Consider the following 24,562-nt stretch of genomic DNA (forward strand, 5'->3'; position numbering starts at 1 on the left):
TGCATTGTGAAAATACATCTGTTACATTTTTATATGACACTTGGCTCTTAATTGAACATAGTTAACACTAATGTTTCTCCTACCTGGGTTTTATATATCTATATAAATATCTATATATGTTATATGTATAGATATAAATATATATATTCCAAACACTTAATTTTATTAATTAACAAATGATATGTAACATGAGGCAAGTGTTTCCTATTAGTTTATCTAAAAACATATGTTATGAGAAGCATAGTTTATTTTAACAGGATTTGACATACCAGCTAGTCATAACCAGATTTGTATTATTACAAGCGAGACAAAAAAAGAAAATAAAAAAAAGCAATACAAGTAAGTGAAAGCTGGAAATGAAAGCTTACTTGCAGATCAGATGAGGTGAGGAGAAAAATTTTTTATTATGTTTCAGTCCATTAGGTAAACAATCTCTCTATTAGCCCATGGTGAGCTGAATCTGGGCCATCAAAAATAGCTGTGGAGAAACAGATTGATTCATACAGGAAGGATATAAGGGAATTTTCATGACCACACTAAGCAGTTCATTTAGGTCTTAAGAGATGGCAGTTTCATATTTGAGAAAAGATGTGGAAAGAATAAGGAAGAGCAAAAAAAAGAAACCAAATTAGTAAAAAAAAAAAAAACCCTAAAAATGAAAGCAAAAAAGAAAACAGTACAAATGGATTTAGACTCAAAAGAGAAAATGGAATATGAACAGGAGATACCTTTGGGTATTTCCAGATCTGTTGGGGAGAAATATTGTCTAAAGCTATTGTGACCTGGTAGCCCAAACAATACATATGGCTTTAAACTTCAGTAGGTGATTTTGATCACATGAAAGAGTTAAATTCAGCAGTGGGGACCTGAGCACGTCTTAAGAAGAATCATTAAAAAGAGCTTTGTCCTTTGATTTGGTTGACTATCTGTTATTTTAGCTTTTTTTTTTTTAAAGATTTTATTTATTTATTTGAGAGAGAGAATGAGAGAGAGAGAGAGAGCATGAGAGGGGGAGGGTCAGAGGGAGAAGCAGACTCCCTGCCGAGCAGGGAGCCCGATGCGGGACTCAATTCTGGGACTCCAGGATCATGACCTGAGCCGAAGGCAGTCGCTTAACCAACTGAGCCACCCAGGCGCCCCTATTTTAGCTTCTTGAGTAATGGTGCTGTGATAAAGAGGGCATGGTGTCAGTTTGTCCGCAAGCAGACTAAGCATCTTATAAGCATGTGATCTTTTAAAACATTTTACAGTGTTTTGTTATGTTTATTATACAAGTGATGTTTAATATAGAAAAATTAGAATAAGCAAAGAAAGAGAAAAATTTGTCAACTCTCCATTGTGAGATATATAATGTTAATATTTTATGTTATATATTTCCAAAATTTCATCTTTCATATACATGTATGTATTCACACATATACACACAGAACCATATTTTATATGATTTAATAACAGTTATTGTTCATTTTCTTAAGCATCTTTCTGTTTTGTTTTGTTTTCTCAGCGAGAGAGAGAACACAAGTGGTGGGGGGAGGGGCAGAAAGAGAGGGAGAGAGAGAACCTTAAGCAGGCTCCACGCTTAGCCCGGAACCCGATGTGGGGCTCTATCTCTTGACCCTGGATGCTGGAATCAAGAGTAGGACGCTTAACCGACTGAGCCACCCGGGAGCCCCTGAACATATTTCTGTTTTAAATACTCCACTTAGGTAATTATTTAAACTCTCCCCAGAGTGAGTTTGTTAACCTCACTCATTTTTCATGCAACGTTTACTGAGTACCTACGATGTTCCAGGTATTAAATAACATAGATTAAGTCTCTACTCTCACGAAGCTTACACTATAGACAGACAAACAGGTAAAAAGCAGCTGAAACAAAGATAGTTAATGTCTTTAGTTAGTATTATAAACTATATGTTATAGTTAATATTATAATATTAATATTATAACTCAGAGTTATAATTGCTAAGAAGAAAATAAAAGGAGTTAATGTGATAGAGTATCCCTAGTGTGAGAGAGAAGTTGTATTGTTATCTATCTAGGGCTGCTGGGGGAATTATGTGCGTAAAGTGTTTCCACATGGTGCTGATATATGGTAAATACTCGATGACAATAATGGTATTACGAGTGAGAGAAATCCATTATGGTAGTGCCTACTGTCAAAAGATAAACTGAGGCATATTAAAATTATAAGTTTATTTGAGCGAAAATTGATTCCAATTGGACAGTGCCAAACCAGAAATGGTCAGGAGCTCTCCATGGTGAGGAGCTGGGGGAAGTCCTTTCATAGAGAAGAGGCAGGAGCAACGCCAGGAAATTATTTGATTGGCTATAGTTTAAGCAGTTACATTGTGGAAACCTAGTTGGCTGTTGTGATTTGTTGTCCTTTGGTTTCAATTTCTTAACCTTGAGGGATTACAGGCTTAAGTTTTGCTTTGCTCACAAGGCTACTAAGGCGTTAAAGCCACCTCAGTCTAATGGCCTCCTTGTTTACTTAATTTAATACTACACTAGAATGTTATGTGGTTGCTGTACTCATTCTACCTCCTGCCGTCCCTGTCCCCAGTTAGCCATCTTCCAGTGATGCTTTCCCATTCCTGTAAACTCATTTTAAAGTATTGTCAGTCTTGGTACCTCTTATTTACAATTTTAAGTTTCTGGAGGGGCAAAAATAATCTTAGAAGTAAAAAAAAAAAATTAAAGCACCATATGTAAATGTCTTATAAACTTTTATTTTTTTTGTAAATGAATAAAAACAACTAGACTTGCCTGTTACAGTGAAATTAGACTTCATAGCAGTCTATCAATTTAAAAACTTTTTTTTCCAAAATAAAGTGGGCTTATAGTTGAATTAAGCAGTTTTCAGAGATTTCTAGGGAAAAATGATCTCCTGCATCAGCTCTTGCTTCCCTCCAACTGTGCTTTGCAGGAACAGCCACTTACAACTCTTATTACCTGTTTTAATTTTCCTAGGTATTTATCTTTTTGGTTCCTTCAAATATTCTTATACTGCTCTTAATCAATAGTGCATATTTATCAACAACTTCCAGTTCCATAGTTGAAGATTGGCTCTGTTGTGTCACTCTTCCCCATACATTTATTTCCCTCCTTCTTTCCTCTTAATATGGTTATATCATAGTTTTGGTTACATCATTCGTTACTGTTTACATTTAAGGTTTAAGTAAGGATTTTCAGTGCAGAGTCAAGAAGTGGTTATGTATCCTTTCTTGTGGTACTTTCTGATTTTCTTAGAATTCATAGTTTTCTTATTTGCCTGGTGCCTATCTTTAGTTTCGTCCCTATGCTTCACTGGAGCCATTATAAACACATCAGTAGTATTTTCCACAATGTCATCATCTTAAGTCACTATCCTACTGCTGTTCGCATGGTGGCCGCCATCTCAGAGCCCTCCACCCTCCCGCGCCCACCTGGACTGGTTGATCTCGAAGCCAAATGCACAGCTGACATTTTGGGATCCCTTTGCCCTCATCATGGGAATTCCCCCCCCTTTTTTTTCCCTTTCCTTTGTTAGTTTCTCTCTTTCCTGGAAAGCACATCCTCTAGTAAGTTCCAAAAAAAAATGATAGAGAAATTTATTTTAGACTTTTATACCTGATATTCAGATACATCTGAATTTCTAGATTAAAAATTGTTTTCCCTCAGAATTTGGAGAACCTTAGCACAGTATCTTTCCAGTGTCATTAAAGTCCAACAAAAAACCTATTTTTATGCTTTCTTGAGTCACCTCTTTTAATGTTTAAAGAATTTTTAGAGTCATTTTTTATCATTATGAAATGTTATGAACATTTTGGCATAGATTATTCTTCTCTCTCTCTCTGAAGCACATTCTGTGAGTCTGTTTATTTTTTTTAAAGATTTTATTTATTTATTTGAGAGAGAGAGAGAGAGTGCAAGCAGGGGGAGAGGTAGAGGGAGAAGCAGACTCCCCACTGAGCAGGGAGCCCTATGCAGGGCTCGATCCCAGGACCCTGGGAGCATGACCTGAGGGGAAGGCAGACGCTTAACCGACTGAGCCACACAGGGGCCCCTTGTGAGTCTGTTTAATTAGGAGATTTAAGGGCGCCTGGGTGGCTCAGTTGGTTAAGCGACTGCCTTCGGCTCAGGTCATGATCCTGGAGTCCCGGGATCGAGTCCCGCATCGGGCTCCCTGCTCAGCAGGGAGTCTGCTTCTCCTTCTGACCCTCCTCCCTCTCATGCTCTCATGCTCTCTGTCTCTCATTCTCTCTCTCTCAAACAAATAAAATCTTAAAAAAAAAAAAAATTAGGAGATTTAAGTCCTTCAGATCCGGACACATTTATAAGTTAGTATTTTGGTTGTTTCCTGCTCTTAAGGTTATTTTTTTTTTTTCTATTCTCCATGCTGGTGCTTCTTTTATCAGGTGTTGAACTATTATGATCCTTTGATTTTCTAATCTTTTCTTCTACTTTCTTTCACTTTGCTTTTTGGGAAATATTGTTAGCATTATTTTCAAGCCATTATTTTGACGTTTTAAAATCTCAGACACACACATATACACACATAGATGTTTATATTTATTCATTGAATATTTTTTTCCTGACTTTCTCATACCCTCCTGTTCTTTTTTTAAGGATGTACTATTTTCATTTATGTCTCTGAGAATATTAGGTTTTGTTTGATAAATAATCTGTTTTTTTATATTGTTTCTACTTTTGTGTTTCTTTCTTACATTTATTTTGGTCTTTTTGAAACCCACGTAACAACTCAGCTTAGTCACAGAGAAACACCTATTTTGAGCAATATGACATCCCCTCTTGTTGCATATTCAATAGTTCAACTCTCTGGCAGAGAGTTTTCTCCAGAAGTCAGAAGCCTCACATATCCCAGGTTCACCGACACTTCACTTTCTGTCCTGCACCCAGAGACTAGCCCTTATGATTAAGGACACACCCTTCTGGCAAAGAGTTGCTGGACTTCCAGAAGCACTATGATCAGACACGCTATCAGTCTACTGGAAAGTAAAAGGGTCAAAGGAGAGATCACAGAAATTTGCCTCCTATCTCAGGAACATGCGGGGATGCATTAATTTCTTTTTAGGCAAAGACAAACCAGTATCTTCCCATGCAGGAAAGAGGGGCAACCTCCTCTTTTTGTCATACTTAGGGGGACAGGACACTTCTACGAAAGCCTTTCCAGAGACCATGCAATTGATCAGCAAAGGCATAATTTTTTATGTATATCCTAATAGAGTCCAATAGGACCTGTACTAGGCTGATCTGGCCTTTGCCCACAGGGTCATCACACTGTAGAAGAAAGTGATCAGATCAGTTCATCCTAAGGAATGAGAGGCAGTTTGTATAGTCCAGCATGAGACTATTCGGATTTAAGCCACTAGTCAATATTTGTATTAACTTGGGTAAGTTACATTACTTCTAAAACCTGTTTTCCTTTTTTTTTTTTTTTTAAAGATTTTATTTATTTATTTGACAGAGAGAGACACAGCAAGAGAGGGAACGCAAGCAGAGGGAGTGGGAGAGGGAGAAGCAGGCTTCCCGCAGAGCAGGGAGCCCGATGTGGGGCTCGATCCCAGGACCCTGGGATCATGACCTGCGCCGAAGGCAGACGCTTAACGACTGAGCCACCCAGGCGCCCCTAAAACCTGTTTTCCCATCTATAAGATGGGGATAATAATATTTAGTTTATAGAATTGCTGTGAGATCTAAAAAAGAGAATTTATTTACTGTCTCTCAGCATAGTGCCTGGTCCATAGTAAAAGTGCAAAAATGATTGAGTATTATTATATGTATTAAAGGGTAAGAATGGAGGAGAGGTGTGATTCTAAGTTAAGAAGAGAATCTGTCACTTAGCTTGTACTTTGATTCAGTCTCGAAAAACTCAGGCTGTTGTAAAGGTGGCTCTAGGTCAAGGATGTTGTGCTTGGAGATTATGAAACTGTAGAAGATGATCTAGTGTCTTCCTCAGTGATTAGCAATGGTTTGGGTGAGAAAGATTAGGAGTTATGAGTTCTCTAGATGTGGTCATTGATAGCCACTCTAGAGAGGCATCAGCAATGGGGGTTCCTGCAGTTTTGACAGTGACAGGAGATGTCACCACAGTGTGTCAGAGCAGAAAGGGAGAAAAATAGAAGATGCCTTAGTGCTAAGAGGACTAGTCCATGGAGCATACAAGAGCTATCCTGTAGGGATTCCAAGATCTATTTGGGGGGTATGCTAATGCTGGTGGTAGTGGTAGTGGTGGTAGTGATGGTGGGGAATTAACATTCTGGAAGGATAGGTTTGGCTGCATGCAGGGAAGCACTGTTTCTTTGTGACTAGTATCATCATGATCCTGTTTCTGCTTTTACTCCCCGAATAAGGTGATTTGGTTTATGAGGATTATAATTAAAACAGATTGTTGCCCCTACCTGAAGTCAGTTTGGAAAAACTAAGTTGAATTTCTTTGTTGCTGCCAAGAACTCCACAATCCCTGCAAAGCATCCCTGAAGTCCTCCTTGTCCCTTTGGTGTGAATTGCCTCATTTTCAAAGGCTTCATATCCTCACATCTTTCATGCATTATTTTCGTAGTTCTTTGGGATTTGTTATGATGTCTGCATGGAGCTCTGAGTGTCAAATATTACATATATTTAATCTGGGATTTGAAAAATATTTTTCATTTTGGTGTTCAACAATGTCATGGGTTATGCTGACTTTTATAGGCCTAATCACTAAGAGAAGAAACATTATAGCTGGCTTTTCACTTGCGTAAATTGTTTAAAGCATTGCTAATGTTTGAAGCCTCTTCAGGTAGGATTTCTTTGCATCTTGTGCTTGATTATGATTTGACAGTAACTTCATGGTATAGTGGTATGGGAGGGCATAACTTGTGCCATTTGGTCTAAATGGATCAAGGACCTTGATTTCTGGCGCAGTGGTTTGATATTCTAAGCCTGAACTAAAAGATACACTGTTTTTCTGTAATTTTGCTCAACTTGTAGATTCTTGTTGGCTAGAAATGATTGCATGTTCAGCAACCATTGTCTTTACTACCTTAGTGAATTTGAAAAATATTTCATAAGAAAATTTTGATAATATAGCGATGTCAGAAAAATATAGGAGTTATCTTCAATTTTCATTTTTATATTTCCTTCCTCACAGATTACTACCATTCATATCAATTCACTGTCTATTGCTACTCATTCTAATTTTGCAATGGACTTGAAATTTTTTCCTGCTACTGTAGTCTTTGTTGTAGTTTAGACTTTCTTTATTTCTTGTTTGCATTATCGCAATAAACTCCTCAGGTATCTCCCTGCTCCCAATGTCGACCTTCTTCAGTCTCTTAACACACAATTGTCAAATGGTATCCCTACTTAAAATAATAAAAATTTAATAATTATAATTTCATACAGAAGAGAGTCCAAAAACCTCAGTGTGTCATTTAAAACCCTTAACAATTTGAACTCAGCTGAACTTTTCTTACCCTCTCCTCTTTCTTTCTTCCCCTTCTACCCCAGTGACCAATAACTTTTTCTGGTTAGCTTCCCAAAATATACTGAAAATAATCTGTTCTCTTGAAATACAGGACCTTGAATATATATATTCATAAAATATATCATATATATCTTGTATCTTTATATATATATAATCTATGTATCTTTCAAGAATGAGCTCAAATTATCTACCTCATAAGAACGGCTCCATCCTGTAGCCATCTTCTTTTATACCACAGGATGCCGTGTTTTAGATGCTAATGGTCCAAGCTGTGCAGGCTGATTCTCTTAGCTGTCTCATTAGATAGTGAATTCCTTGAGAGCAGAGAAAGTATTTTCTGGTATGCCCCACTATGTCTAGCAGAATACTTTAAGTTTCTTAAATACTTACTGGGTTAATTGTATTGATTTGAGTTATTTTTCCATTTTAGGTTTCCCAAAACACATGGTCGTATTTTAAAGTTCCTAAGTGACACAATCTGTGAAGACATTTCTCATCACCCTCGCGTCAATTTCCAGACGAAGCTCTGCAAAGCAAGGTACCATACTAAGGTCATGCGATGACCACTCAACAGGATTGATTCAGAAATATTGTAATCCAAAATGTGAAATAGCGTAGACTTAATTATTCAACATACAAGTATTGAGTGCTGGGAGAAGTAACAGTTCAATAATGAATAATCCAATTCCTTCACTCAATAGCTCACAATATAGTGGAAGAGGTAGTTTAGTCTAATAAAAATGTATTGAACACCTACTGTTAGGTGACATGAAGATAAGGAGGTCTCTGCTCTCAAGAAACCTATATCCTATAAGGGCATACAGATGCATAAAGAAACGGCTATAGTATAGTACGTGTTATAATAGAAGAATCCACAAGGGGACTTTGAGAGACAGAAGAGGATTGATTGCCTAAGTCACCTTGGAGTGTTAATGACAGCTTCCTAAGTGGATGTGTAAACTCATAAATAATTTAAATATCATGAGATAAGTGTTACGTGGTAAACTTATATATGGTATGCATAGAGTCAGACAAGGTTTCAAAAAGACAAGGTAGAATTTAAGCTGGTACCTAAAAATGTGTAATATTCAGCAAGAGAAAGGAAAATGGCATCTAAGAAGAGGGAGCAAAAAGTACAAGTGCATGGGGGCATGGAAGGATGTGACTTGTTTTAGGGACTGGTACCTAGAAGTCTGTAATAGGGTGGGGGGAAATGGCAAGCAGTGAAGCTGGGAAAACAGAATGGGGGTGTGTGAGATTGAGAATGGTCTTGTGTGCCAACCTAAACAAATAAGACTTAAAATTTGGGGGTCAGAGAGCTCCTAAATATATTTTTTTAAATTTTATCTTCTAATTAAGGTATAATATACTACAGTAAAGAGCATATATGATAAGTGCATGGCTTGATTAATTTTTGCAAACTCAATACAACGGTCCAGATCAAAAGACATTCAAGCACCTTAGTGAGCCTTTGTTTGCCTCCTTCCAGTCAGTACTCCAAAAGTAACCATTATCATGACTTCTAATAGCATTAATTACTTTGACTTGATTATGCGTATTATTTATTTATTCATTTATTTTTAGAGAGAGAGAGCATGTGCACAAGTGATGGTGGGGGGCAGAGTGAGAGGGAGAGAGAGAATCTTAAGTAGGCTCCACACCCAGGAGCCCAACCTGGAGCTCAATTTCATGACACTGAGATCATGACCTGAGCTGAAATCGAGAGTCAGACCCTTAACCGACTGAGCCACCCAGGCGCCCCTGATTATGTGTTTAGATATGGAATCACTGGGATTTCATGTGTGTTAATGTTTTAAAGACTCATTCATATTGCTATACATGGTTGTAGATTATTTCTTTCCATCTCTGTATTCTATTGTATGAATATACCTCACTTTATCAACTCTACTGGTGGACATTTAGCTTGTTTTCAGTTTGGGGCTGTTTTGAAGTATTGCTTTGAGCATTCTAGTACCTGTCTTTTGGTGAATATATGTATACATTTCTCTTGGGTATGTAGTGGAATGGTTGGTGTTCATAAATACTGCCAAACAGTTTTTCAAACTGGTTGTCCCAATTTAGACTCTACTCTTGCTCTGCCTCCTCACAACACACACTAAAACTGTAGGGAAGGGAAAAAGATAATACATCTACTAAGCAATTATTATGATCTTTTATACCATTATTGGGGTAGGTGCCATTACATAGTTATTCTCATGCTACTAATAAGGAAACTCATGAAAACTAAGAAGGTAATCCAAAATCCCATAATGTAGATAATAATTAACATTTATTGAGACTAGTTATGAGCTAGGGTCCTGTAGCTGGCTGAATAATGGCTCCTTAAGATGTACATGTCCTAATCCCTGGAACCTATGAATGTTACCTTATATGGCAAAAACTTTGTAGATAGAATTAAATGAAATATCTTGATATGGGGAGATTATCTTGCATTATACTGGGTGAGGGGTAAATACAATCAATCACAAGTGTCCTTATAACAGATGGGCAGAGGGGCGCCTGGGTGGCTCAGTCGTTAAGCGTCTGCCTTCGGCTCAGGTCAAGATCCCAGGGTCCTGGGATCGAGCCCCGCATCGGGCTCCTGGCTCAGCGGGAAGCCTGCTTCTCCCTCTCCCACTCCCCCACTTGTGTCCCCTCTCTCGCTGTCTCTTTGTCAAGTAAATAAATAAAATCTTTAAAAAAAAAACAAAACAGATGAGCAGAGGGATATTTCAGATAGAAGAGGAGAAGGTATTGTGACCAAAGAGGTAGAGATTGGAATGAGGCAGCCACAAGGCAAGGAATGCAGTGGCCACTGGAATCTGGAAAAGGAAAGGAACACATCCTCCCCTAGATCCCCCAGAGGGAACATAGTCCTGCCAACACCTGAATTTTGGCCCCTTGAAACTAGTTTTTGAATTCCTGGCCTCTAGATTGATGAGAGAATAAATTCTGTTGTCTTAAGCTACCAAATTTGTGGAAGTTTGCTATAGCAGCAATGGGAAATACAGGCATTAAGCCATGAATTTTTCATGAATTATGTCACTTAATGCTATGAGGTAGGTGGATTAACCCCACTTTACAGAGAAGGGAAATGAGCTTTAGCATGACTGAATAACTTTCCCAAAGGCAAGAGCTAGCAAGAATCAGCGACAGGAATTGAAAAATAGAGGTTGTGTAACTCCAAAGATCATACTCATGACCAATACAGTAAGTAGAAGAATCAGACTCCAAACCAGGTTTCACTGATGCCCAAAGTCATAATTTCCCTATAACATTCCATGTAATGGATTTGTGTTGTTAAAAAAAGCTTCAAGAAGCATAATGAAGGATAGATTAGAATGAGAGTCAGGATACAGGGAGATCAGTTAGGAAACAAAGTGAATTATTTAGAACAGAAATGTTGAGATCCAGGACCAGGGATACATGGGAACCTACACTAGTGATGGAATAGAATCGTCTCTCAACCATAGAATCATCACACTGAGGACTGAAAGTGTATTATTTTATGCCCATAAATCCATGCTTGACTGCGTGAGTGAATGGCTGAATGAATGCCCACTCTGGACTATTGCTCTTTAAATTACTTCAAACCGCAGGGGAGGTTTCCTGCTTGATGATAGAACCATTATAAAGAATGACTTGAGTCTGGAGGAATCTGTGTTTTGGTATCGGTTCAGAACTGGATAGGAAAAAGGAAAATAGATTGTTTATCTCATCCTATAAAATCTAGTGGTTTCCAGTTCATACACAGAAAATGTGCTCGAAATCATGTAGAGTGGAAAATCCAAAGTAATAATATGAAGTTCTAAGGCTAAGGCATATATTTCTTTTGAGGTAAAGCCACATGGCTTTAAAAATTCTGGTTATAAAAGTAATGCATGCTTATTTTCAAGATTTTGGAAAAGAAAGAAAGTATAAAAGAAACAGTACAAAGCATTTATTAGTCCACTACTCAGAAATATTTGCAGTCAAATATATATATGTAATATTTATCTTGAGCTTTTCCTTCTAATTTCTTTTGCCATGTATGTGTGCTAACCCATTTAGGATCATAGGGTGTCTGAACCCTGATTTTTTTCACCTAATACTTTAAGGAGAGGAATTTACTATGTCTTCAAATATTTTTTCAAAATTTCAAAAATAATTATTTGATTTATTCAACAAACATTGACTAAGTGTCTATTATGTGCCAGGTATTAAATGCTTGATGGTGAAGATCCGTTGAAGAGTACCTGAGGTCACTGTCTTCAAAAGCGTATTCATCTAGTGGAAGAGATGGGAATCCCACTGGCAATTAGTGGGGAAATCTTTAGATCTTGTCACAGGGTCCCCTAAAAGGCTCTTCATGAGAGGTGACCATAGGTGCTTATAAAAATGTAGCTGTCACCGTTAATTCTCTAGCAGTCTCTTAGCTTCCTCTTTTCTTTTTATTCACACTAAGCCTTTCCTAGTTTTCCTGTAGTAGATACCTGGATCATAGCCTGTTTGAATTTTATAGACTAACATCTGGAAGCCATTTTAGAGCTCTCGTTTATAGCTCATTCTGGAGTGTTTTCTTTGAGTAGCTGAGAGGGCTATGCCATAGGAATTACTCCTTTCTTTCTTTCAAATAGTGTCTTTTATTTAAGTGCTTTGAGAGAGAGAAAGAGAGAGAGAGCGCTCCCTCCGCTTTACCATTATCATCTATTTATAAAAAACTTTACTATACCTGATCTCCCATAGATGCAACTTTTTCAAGTACCAAAAATGTTACTGTATCACTGTGGTGTGCACTAACAGTAGACATGACTGCATTTCACTCTCTCAGTAATATTCACACATCATCTTTAACTCACCGAGTGCACGTGTAGCTATAGGCTAGCTGTCACAATGCCACTTCTCCTATCTCTAATTTTTTGGAGACTTTGATTAGATTTGTGCTATGTATACTTCTGCCTATGTGCTTTGAATTGGCATCTCTGTGAAATTTAGTGTATTTCCAAGGCTCAAAGAATGTATTCTCAAAAATTATACAAAGTCAGATATCTATACTATATAGAACATGAAAATATTAAACTATTTAACTGAATGGAAAGAAAAACACTTTTTTTAAAAAAACATTTTATTTATTTATTTGACAGAGACACAGCGAGAGAGGGAACACAAGCAGGGGGAGTGGGAGAGGGAGAAGCAGGCTTCCCGCGGAGCAGGGAGCCCGATGCGGGGCTCGATCCCAGGACCCCGGGACCATGACCTGAGCTGAAGGCAGACGCTTAACGACTGAGCCACCCAGGCGCCCAGAAAAACACCTTTTCTGTTCTTTTACTACTGAAACCACTTTATACCATTGGACCTTATTTCCTGACATACTTTACCTCTATCTCTCAAAAAAGGGATTCGAGAGAAGAGTATGATTTCTTAAGTCACCTGGCTTTGGCTTTACTGTTTGTTCTTAAATGTGTAACAATCCAACAAGAACCTTTATGAAAGGTCAAGTGTTTCTTTCTGTGTCCTTGACCATGTAGACATTTTGAAGACCAGGGAGAGGAACATAGGAAAACTATGGTCTTTGTCACATTTCTTTTTTGGGGGCATTTATTTTTTCATTCCAGGCTAAGATCTCTGATCTGGCTCATTTAGCATTATAGGAGTTTTCTCTATTTCAGTACTTTTCATTGATAGATTAATTTCCTATTGCTGGTACAATAAATCATCACAAATTTAGTGACTCAGACAACACAAATTTATTACTTTATAGTTCTGTAGGATAGAAGTTCAACACTGATCTCTATGGGCTAAAATCAAGGTGTCAGCAGGACTATGTTCCTTTCCATTAGCTCTAGGGGAAAATCTGTTTCCAGGACCTTTGCAGCTTCTAGAGGCTGCCCAAATTCCTTGGATTGAGGCCTCTTTCCTCCACCTTTGAATCTCTCCATACTTTTTTCTGTAGTCACTTCTGAGTGACTCTCCTCTTTTGCTTTCCCCTTTTCACCTTTAAGGGCTCTTGTGATTACACTGGTCCTACTTGGATAATCCAGGGTCATCTCCCTATTTTAAGGTCAGTTTATTTGCAGCTTTCATCCATTTGCATCTTTGATTTCTCTTTTTCATGTGACCTAACATATTCACAATTTCTGGGATTAGGACATGGATGTCTTTGGGGAGTCATTATTCTGGGTATGATTATAATACCCACAATTGGGTGTTATATATGTTTACTTATCTGTATCTTCTATGAAAATATGAAGCCTTTGCAGTAGGGCCTGGGTTCTATTCATCCTTTCATCTCAGTCCCAGGCTCGGTACTTGGCACATGGTATTTGTCTGTGAATGATTGTTGAGTAACATGAAGTGTTACATTGTAAAGAAAAACAAAGATGTGAATAAGTAAAGAGTAACACTAGACTTGCCGACCTAGGTGTTAGGTATATGTGATCTTGTAACAAGTGTGACTTTATCCTAGTTTCATTTCAGCTTTTTAAAAAAAAAATTAGATTTATAAAATAGTATAAATTAAATGTTACAAACTCTGGGAAGTATTCCATAATATATCATTTTAGAAACAAAATCAATATATGCTTAGGATATTATAACTACTAAATAGGTAATCCAACAGAAGCAATTTCTTAACCTTTAAAGAGGAGAAAAAGTGGTTAAGGAAATGGATTTTATATTTAAAAGTTACTTGCTGTGGCCTTTAAGGATCTTCTCCTTTGTCACTCTGCCAGGTTCAACATTCTTACCCCTGTAGATCTCAGAGAATGGAAAAAGATTTCTGCATGTTTATATGGAGATTTCAAAATCTGTGAGCCAGAGGAAATTACAGTGGTGCCTAGCTCTCAGATAACAAAATCTTGAATTTGTCAAATGTGTTACTATCCTTTAGAAAATTCAAAGAGGAACAATGAAAAAGAAACAAACTCTAGGACTATTTAAACCTAGAAAAGCTTAAAATTATTTACACAAGAAAGAAGGGATTCCAATTTTAGTTGTTTGCTTCTCCCTCAATAATAGTCTTATGGAATGCACAAATTTCAACATTTTCCCCCATTGTAAATGGAGAAGTCAGCCATATTAGGACATCCAAAATGAGTTTCATCAAATACTATCCTCTGGGTTAGACCTCATTTGCTCAGGCAGAGGGAAAGAGGGGTTGAGAAAGCGGCTCTGGAGAGAGACTGCCTGCAGTCTACATTTAATTCTGCCATTTTCTCTTTGTGTGACCTTGGGCAAACCTATTTTCATTTCTTTGTCTCAATTTTCTTATCTATAAACTGAGAATAATAGCACCTTCCTGATAGAGTTATTTTGAAGATTAAATGTGCTAATACATACAGCATATAGAAGAGTGCCTCATTTAAGACATGCTATCTGTCACTACCAGCAGGACTTGGTAGTAGAGTCAAGGGGAGGTCTGAATGTGTCAGCTCTGTACCCTGCATGCAGACAAAATAGTACCATACCTCAGTGTTATAGTTTGAGCTGCTGGCTGATAGTCCATAATGTAATAATACAGCATAGTAGAGTCACTCAATCGCTTACCTTCACCATGTGAAGGAGTTTAAAAGCATAATCTTTTATTTGTCCTAAAATATTCATTTTATGATACAGTGGATTGGCACCAACTAATTCTGTGCACATACACTAAACTCACTAATGCAAATATAAGCCTAAATTAAAATTTAATATACTTGTTTTTTCAAAAGTTTCCTTAGATTTAAAAGAGATGCAAAAGACTTGCTAGTTATACGACATTTGAAATGGCATCTAACTAGAAGTCCCCAGTGTAATTTTTCCCCACTTTTCAATAAAAACCTATAAAGACAGAAATAAAAAATGAAAATTTATAAAATACTGGAAACAAAAACCATGACAATTTCTAGTTATCTAGAGGTAAATGAAGTAAGTTTAGCAAAAACTATTAGTTTCACTTCTTGGCATACCTAGGAAAAAGGGGAAAGAGGACAATATGTACTTTGTATAAATGTGTACGTTTTTTTAGGTACATATTTACATATAAAATGTACAAATATACCCATAGACTTGCATATAAGAGGTGTTTTTTTTTTAAAGATTTTATTTATTCATTTGACATAGTGAGATAGAGAGATAGAGCAGGAACACAAGCGGGGGAGTGGGAGAGGGAGAAGCAGGCCTCCTGACGAGTAGGGAGCCCGATGCAGGACTCAATCCCAGGACCCCGGGATCATGACCTGAGCCGAAGGCAGACGCTTAATGACTGAGCCACCCAGGCACCCCTAAGAGGTGGTTTTTAAAGAACATTTTGGAAAGCCAGAACAACTTGTTTTGCTCAATTCTAGATAACATTGCATCCAAGAATTTTTAGTTGCTATTTCTAAATAATTTAGTTGCCAGTTATTCAGTGGGGTGCTTAAATGTTTAACAACAAACCTTCCAATCAATCTATCATTCAGTCAACCAAACAAGCAACCAATAGCTAACCCTGATTGGTCGAATTTGCTTATTTCAATACTCCCACTGTGGCCAATTCAAATGTGATGGTGCGGCACTGAACATTAACCATGGTCATCGAATGAGGGGGCCTTTAGATGTTTTAGCTTCTAATCTTTGAGAGGCCTAGCTGGCATCAGGTGGAGCCAGACTTTGCCAAATCCTGCTCAAATTGCAGATTCATGCATGAGCCAAACAAATGTTGTTGTTTTGAGCCAATAAGTTTGGGAGTGGGGTTTTTATTTAGCACTAGGTAACCAGAACACTTGCTATCCTACCATTATTTTAAATGGTTATCATGGGGTCACTTCTTATGCATATTTATGACAGTACAGCTGAGCATAGAGCTTGCCACAGTGTAGGTATTTAGTGTTTCTTGCTGTAATAGCAGGTGGAGACCAAGTTCTCTCAATTTAAAAAAAGGTAAATATAAGGAGTTTCATAATCTCATTCAAGAATTCCAAGATAATTTGACTAAAAATAAGACATATCTTAAGAATCCTTAGTAGGAATATGTAGACTAAAAGTACAGAAGAATAAATAAACATATAAAAATATTTCATAACCAACTTTCTTTATCATTATGTCATTATTGTGAATGACCAGGGTTATCCTGTTGGATTTGTGAAAATCACACTTTAATTTTTTGAAGTGATATGAGAACCAGGTAATTTGCACAAGTTTAATAAAATTTCTTACAAAAAATATCCAAAGTGAAAGTTAGGTTTCAATTAGTCCTAACATTTAGGACTAATTTAAGAAAGCACAAATACCATGCCCTACTGATTAAAACTCTGGCAGTCTTAGGCTCTCCTTCATTCTGTTCATAGATTCCATTATGTCCTATTGAATTTTTGTTGTCTCCTGCCTTAATTCCACCATTCTAGCCAGGCTCCTCACACCTGAATTATAACATCATTTGATCAACACTTCAATATTACAATATCCCATTTCTTCCTACCTATAGCTGACAAATTAATCTTTGTTAAACTTTGTTCATATTATTCTTATACTCAAATTTTCCAGAGTTTCCACTGTTTACAGGAAAAAGTCCAAAGTCCTTGGTGACCTTTAAGACCCCTGTAATTTGAAACTAGTAGATCTTTAAATCTCACTCCCCCCGCCCCTTTTAAATCTCATTCTAACCAATTCTCCACACCGTTAGGTTTGGTTTTCTTTCTGGTATCCTAAATATGCCTTACTTGTATTATGTCTCTTGCTTTCCTCTTCTTTTGTCTATTTGGATCCTACTCATTTTTCAGTTTGATTCAAATTAAATAGTTAATTATATGGCAATTTTTAACTCCTCTGTTTCATTAACAGTTTTGGTAGACACTGTTGAATCCTCATCCATATCTTCCTTGCACTCATTATTTCAGTACATAGCTCTGCATCCTAGTACATCCAAACTCCCTGCCAGAGGCCTCGCTCTCAGTCCAAACTGGGCATGAATGAAATCCTGGAGGAGGCAGTGGCTGATATTCCCAGCACCCACCCTTAGCCAATATTGGACAGCACTTGGAGGATAAACCCTTCATCTTTCTCATCTCTCAGGAGGAGTAATTCTGAGTTATAATCTCGTGTCTCTCAGAGTTCCCCAGCTGCTTGCAGTGTTAATCTGCTATGGGAACCTGCTGGATAACAGACCCATATTGACTTCCCTTTCCTCATTTACTAGTGCTTCTTGTGATTACCTCCTAAAGGCACTACTTGCTCTCAGTCCTTGCCTACATGGAGGAAATTAACCCTAAGACAACACTCCAGAATAGGAGGATGGTCCTTTCTTCCAGACTGCTGCATCAGTCATTTAGCATGCAATTCCTTCCATGAACAACATTTATTATAACTGCTAAATGATGAGTGAGACTGGAAAAAATTCAACCATCCTTATGTTTTCAGTGGTGGAAGACAGGGAGTCAAACTAATAAACTATAATAAAATATCATCATATGTCATCATACATAGGAATATTGTGTTATATGCTCCCTAATATTGACCTGATTTGCTCTGACCCTCATCAAAGCACTGCATGGTAGAGTAAACACTATTCAATCTGTATTCTCCCTTACTGAGAGTCAGTGACCCATATTATGCTTTCCTCACTCTGAATGGCCACTTGCCAATCCATTTGGTTTGTCTATTCTGCTGTGGCTTTTCTTTTTACAACTAGCATCTTTTTTTTTTTTTTTTCCCAGACAAGCTTTAATTCAGCCAGGTTAATAAGGCTAGAGCTCTAAGTCAAAATGGCTCTATCATTAGAAAGTTCTAAAATATACAGAAAAGATAAAGCCAAAAGCCAGTAAAACCATGATTTGTTGATTACAGGATACATTACAGCATCAGGTATACATTTCCAAGGAGACTGGGCAATAATGACACCATATGGAGAAATTGAATTAATGCTCTAATTTCCTGGAATGCATGATAGTTGTATGCTTTGGTGTCACTTAAATTTTAGATGGCAATTTCTCCAAGTAGATTTTTAGTTTAAGGGATTAAATAATATCTTTATATTTTATTTTCCTACCACAGTATCTAGGACAGTCTTTTTAAAATAGGCTTATTGTTGGCACTCATTAAGTATTTTTGAAAGAACGGATAGATGACCAATATTAATATAAAGATCTGAGATGTACAGCTGAAGTACATTAGGAAAATTTTAAATCATAGATTACATTCCATCTGTAATTTATATTTACGGAAAGATAATATCTAATTATAGTTATTTATTTTCTTATTTCAGTCTCACCTATTTCCAAATGATTTAGGTGTGAAATACAGAATTTTAAATTATTTTAAATTCAATAACAGAATAAAAAGGAAGAGAGACAAGCTTAGAGAAGCATAAGGAGTTTGTGTCACCAGATTTCTCAGATGACCTCTTTACTACTGCTGGGCACACAATTTGGCTTAGTTTCCTGGCAGCTAAGGCAAAAAAAAGAAACATACTGAGCTAAGTAATATTCATGTCTGATATAAAAGACATAAAAATTTCTCTGCAGGGGCAAATTATTTCTTGGAAATATATTTGGTGAGACCATGTATCATAGAGATCTATGTATAAGGGGCAGCCTCTACATTTGATAATATCTTCATTTTTGTTTGTACCAAAGGAATAAAACCACTGTTGAAATAAAGAGTTTTTATTTGACCTTTTATAAAGGTTGAGGGCAGAGCATTAAATCAAAGGGAACAAGAAAGAACTCAGTCAAGGCTTTTCTGTGGGACTCTGAGCTATTACGGTTCAGCTATTATGGTTCAGGTCCATGTGACCCATGTGTAACTTATTATGAAGATAGAATTTACCAAATCCAGATGAATGCATACTTACCATCTCATGGACTGTCATTCTCACATATTCATATTGTGATGTAGTCTTTAACAAGTGCCCTTGACAACTTTAGCTATCAGATGTGAAGGGGCAAAATTGTCATTCTTTTATGATTCTAAAACCTGAATTAATGTCACTACCTGAACAAAGGGCCAACTCACTCTGTCATGGATATGGTAGGAGGCACGTCTACAGAGCCCTTATTTTCCTCTACAAAAGAACTTTGCATATTTTTACTGACTCAAGCGTTCTGAATCTTACAGTGTGGAAGAAAGAACTTGGATTGGAAATGTTGAGGGAGTATAAGGAGTGTATTATTGACTTAATTTATAGTTCCAAGAACTTGAAGGTGGCCTCTTTGGAACAATCTGATTTCAGAGCAATTGCCTCTGGACTCAAATCTGCCAAATCTCTAGCTGGCATAATCTACCTTTGAGTTGTTGAATGAATTGATTTTTACCTTTGCTTATTTAATCCTCTACTAGTTAAAATATTTCCTCCCTTAATTTCCTTTTCTTTTCTTTTCTCTTCTTTTTTCTTTTCTCTTTCCTCTCTCCCTCCCTTCTTTCCTCCGTCCCTCCTTCTCTCTCTCTTCCTTTCCCTTCCTTCCTTCCCCTTCCTCCCTTCCTTCCTTCCTTCCTTCTGTCCTTCCCTTCCCTTTCCCTTTTTCTTTCTTTCTTTCTTTCTTTTTTCTTTCTCTTTCTTTCTTTCTTTCTTTCTTTCTTTCTTTCTTTCATTCTTTCTTTCTTTTTCTTTCTTCTTTGTATAGAGATATCATATCAATAAAATAAGTTCAATTTATTGTTAGTTCAGCCATTCATTCATCAAACTGATCACCCAGTGTCAAGGACATAGCAGTGAGCTGAACAGTCCCACTGCTGTGCTCAGGGAGCTACAGTCAAATGGGGAAGATACATCTTGAGTGGCAACTGCACTTCCATTTCTAGTGATGTGATATGTCAGATGAGTAGAGAAATCCTCTTCATATATAACCTAAAATTTATGAATAAAATATTTAAAAATGTAAACTAGAGAAGATTTACCAAGAAGCTTAGTAAAGCTTAAGTTTCAGGTCACCTTCTAAGCTCCTAGCAAATTTGTATTTATTCTTTTGTATTTTTTTCCTTAATGAATGAGTCTACCCCAGATTATATAATGTTCAAAATTGACCCTTCCCTATATCTATTCACAGATAAGTGAATGAGAAGGTGAGTGAAAAATCTCAGAGTTACCATACGAGGATAAACTGTTAAACTGAAAAGTAAATAACTATAACAAATTATCCTGGAAACATCTATCCATCTTCTGTGGGCTTGGTGTCTATAGAGAGAGGCACAAGGACACTGGATGGGAGTGAGACAGAAAAAGCCCTTCATAAAGTCAGGATCCCTAAAGGTGATACCTTCATGGATAAACTGGAACAAAACAAAACTTGCCACCAAAAGTGGTACCAAAAGGTGCACCGATAATAGTGCCTATTTTGGATTTATTCTGACGGAGTGGGGGAAAAAAAGAATCCTTTAAGAATTCCTAACCGTGAGCCTGACCTCAGGAGGATTTGAGGCCAGAATTAAATTCAGTCACTTAGCCTCATGCTTACAATTCAGGTACAGTGGTACACAAAATTCTGCGTGCATACTGAACAGTTTTCTCCTTAGGCTCTTCTCTTTCTTCCATTATTGTTTACAGCTAAAAGAAGCTAGTGGACAGTTCCAACATTCTGCTTGGAAACCCATCAGCCTAAATCCTCAGGTTCATTAGGACCATTTTATATCTTAAGTGACTGTGGACAATGGATTTGCCAATTGCTTTGCTACTACAAAATACAGGTCACCCTGCTTTCATCTCTACATTGTTTTCCTCAACTACCACTGTCTCTGTTACCTTTACAGCCTTTGCCCATTTCCCAGTGCAAATACTAATGTCATGTGTTCACAGTTTTGTCCTCTACTTCCAGTACCAAATTCTGTGTCAGTTATCTATTGCTGCAAACAAAGAACTCCATAACTAGGAAGTTAATATAACAATTTAACCATTTTTCGTGATTCTGTGGCTTGGTTGGATCGTTCTTCTGCTGGTCTCTTCTGGCTCCCTCATGTAGGGACATTCAGTCACCTTGAAGATTGATTGGAGGCTGGTCTTTTCTGGCACAGGGTAGGGCAGCATTACAAGAGGGGATGCTACATGCTTAAGTACTTCAGCCTTTACCTTTGGGGGATTAGATAATATCCTGTGACATGAATTTACCACAGTAATACACATTTGGCAGTGATTAGAGACATTTTTAATTGTTAGGACTCACAGGAGTAGAAAGTACTACTGGCATTTAGTGGGTAGAGGCCAGGGATCCTTCTGAAAATCCTGCAAAAGATAGGGTCCCATAGGATCCCATAACAAAGATATACCTAGTCTGTAATGTTGATATGTAAGCAGAAAAACCCATTTTTCTAGGGGTCCCCAGAAAAAGAAAGACACAGCTTTTCTTACACAAGGGAAGTCATTTTAGGCCCCCAGCTATTTTCTGTGGTCTCTATGTGGTCTGTCTTCCCCACTCTACTGGCCCAAGCACACTCCTTGTAGAACTTCCTATGTAGTCTCAGAATTACAAAGAAATGCAAAAATCTCATTAGTTAAGGATTTTGAGGGAATAAAAAGGTGATGCAAAAACTAAGTCCCTACCAGTCCAGGAACTAGTCTAACTATATCAGAGACAATACATCAGTGGTAAAATTCCTCAGTGCTCTTTCAAAAGTAAACAAGACCCTGCAACTAATGAATCATTGAACACTACATCAAAAACTAATGATGTATTATGTGTTGGCTAATTGAACATAATAAAAAAATTAAAAAAAATAAAATTACCAAGGGAAAAAATAAATAAAATTCACCTAAAAATTAAAAAAAAAAAAGTAAACAAGACCCTGCATTCCTAAAGGAGCCCAAGACCCCATCCAGTTTATAGGACTCTCTGAGCATGTCCAGAGCCCTGTCCCCTTGTCCCATAGTTAAGATTGTTACATGATAATGTTAAAGTCTCCACCCTAGGAGGAGTGTAAGCCTCATTAACATAATGTAGGATGCAAGTATAGGCTTGTTTTCTAAGTACACCTGCGAAATCTTATGCCCGCCTTTACATGGATGACAAAGTTCTCCTTTCTGAATATTCATCCTAAACCCTAAATAAAAAATAAAAACCCTGCTTACCTCTGCTCGAAGTGTCACAGCTTTGGAAGTTATTCCTCACAATCTCCTTATTTGCTGCAAATAAAGTTGACTTTGTGTGACAAGTCCGCCTGGTGCAGTATGTGTGTAAATCACCAAGGGGCGATCTCACCTTAATTCTGTATCAAACGGTGCTGACCTTGAGGAACCCTCTCTACACACATACTTTCTCACCTCTTTCCTTTTTGATTTTGTAGTATCAAGTTTCAAAAAATATATTTTCTGTCTTGGTTTTATAAAAACCTTTTCAAACACTAGATTTTAAATACAATCTCTTAAATTTCTAATACTTTTATTCGTTTTATACTTAAATTTTTAATTTTTTTTTCAAATGCTGTGATTTGGAGTTCCAGGGGAAAAAGCCAATTTGCCAGCACCACTGATGAAATAACATTTCTTCTTTCTCACCAAATTAATGTACTATTGCTGGGGTAATGTTTTGGGATCTCTATTTATTTCACTGATTTATTTGCGTATTCTCATGCCAGTAGCACATAATTTTGATTATATTAATTTTAACATCTGGCAAGGCATCGTAATCATTTTGATTTATGGTCAAGCTAATCCCACTTTACTCTTACTATTTCATAATTTCTCATCTACTTTTTTTAGCATTTATTATTTATATGAACTTTAAGATGATTTTGTCCAATTTTGAAAAAAATCATTGAGCATTCAATTTCAGCTTTTATAGTTATTAATTATATATTAATTATATATTTTGTAGTAATTAATTTTTGCTTACTCTCTCTTGTTTTGTTTTCATCCCTCAAAATGAATATTGAATTGCTTAACTTTAGACTTTCTTCTAAGTAACAAATACATTTAAATCTATAAATATTTTTTAAGTCTACACATTTTTGCTTTAATATGATTTGTAGCTATGCCCCATAGATTTTGGTTGTAAATTCTATATATTTCATTCTCACACACACACACACACACACAGACATATACATATATAAATATATATATATAAACATAAAATGTCTACTAGTATAAGACATTAAATATTTAAAAATATGTAATAATATTAAAATGACATCAGAAGCAAGTCTGTGATCAAATTTTGAAACATTCTACATATAAATGCTTTAAATTTTATTTTATTATATTATTCAATTCTTTTATAGCCTTATATTTTTTATTTACATGATCTCTCTGATTCTTAAAAATTTCAAAATCCTGCATTATAATGGTACTTGTTAAATAAACATTTCTTCAAAGCATAACACCGTGCAGAAAGATGTACAAATAAAATGTGTACAGCATGATGAATTATGACAAAATGAACACTCATTTTTCTTCATCAAAGTCAAGATGTGCAACATTGCCAGAATCCCAGAGCCCATCTATTGGTCTCTCCCACTCTATAACTTCCTCCCTATCTTGAAATGGAACCATTATCCTAGCTTCTTATATGTTATATTCTCTTACCTGCCTATGGAATGCATATAATTGGAATCATTGTAAACATATAATCTTGTATAATAAGAGATAATATTGTATACATTATATAGTATGTATATGTCATTAGATAATATATTCACCATATAATGATACGTATTCTATTATTTTTAACTTCTTTTAAAATTTTCTTAATAAATCCTCCATTAGTTTATTTTTATTGCTCTCTAGTATTCCACTGGACAAATTTACTAAAATTTATTTATCCTACTGCTGATGGATATTTGAGTTGTTTGCAGTTTTTGGCTCTTACAAATAATACTGTTATGAATGTACTTATATATGTCTCTTGATACACATATATGTGAATTTATTCTGGGTATAAATTTAGCAGTGGAATACCAGTGTCATAGGGCATGCCTATGTTCAACTTTGGTACATACTGCCAAACAGTTTTCTAATGTTGTTTGTACCAATTTATATTCCTACCATAGAATGTGAAAGTTCCTATTGCTTTGCAATCTTGCTAATACTTGATATTGTCAAACTTCTCAGTATTACTCCTACCAGCATTTGTGCAGTTGTATCTCATTTAGGTTTTAATTTGAATTTTCGTGATGTCTAATCTCATGTATTTATTGCCTATTACATATTATATTTCAAGTTTCTTGCTCATTTTC

Source organism: Phoca vitulina, unplaced genomic scaffold (genome assembly GCF_004348235.1).
Source record: "Phoca vitulina isolate PV1807 unplaced genomic scaffold, GSC_HSeal_1.0 scaffold76, whole genome shotgun sequence".
Lineage (NCBI taxonomy): Eukaryota > Metazoa > Chordata > Mammalia > Carnivora > Phocidae > Phoca > Phoca vitulina.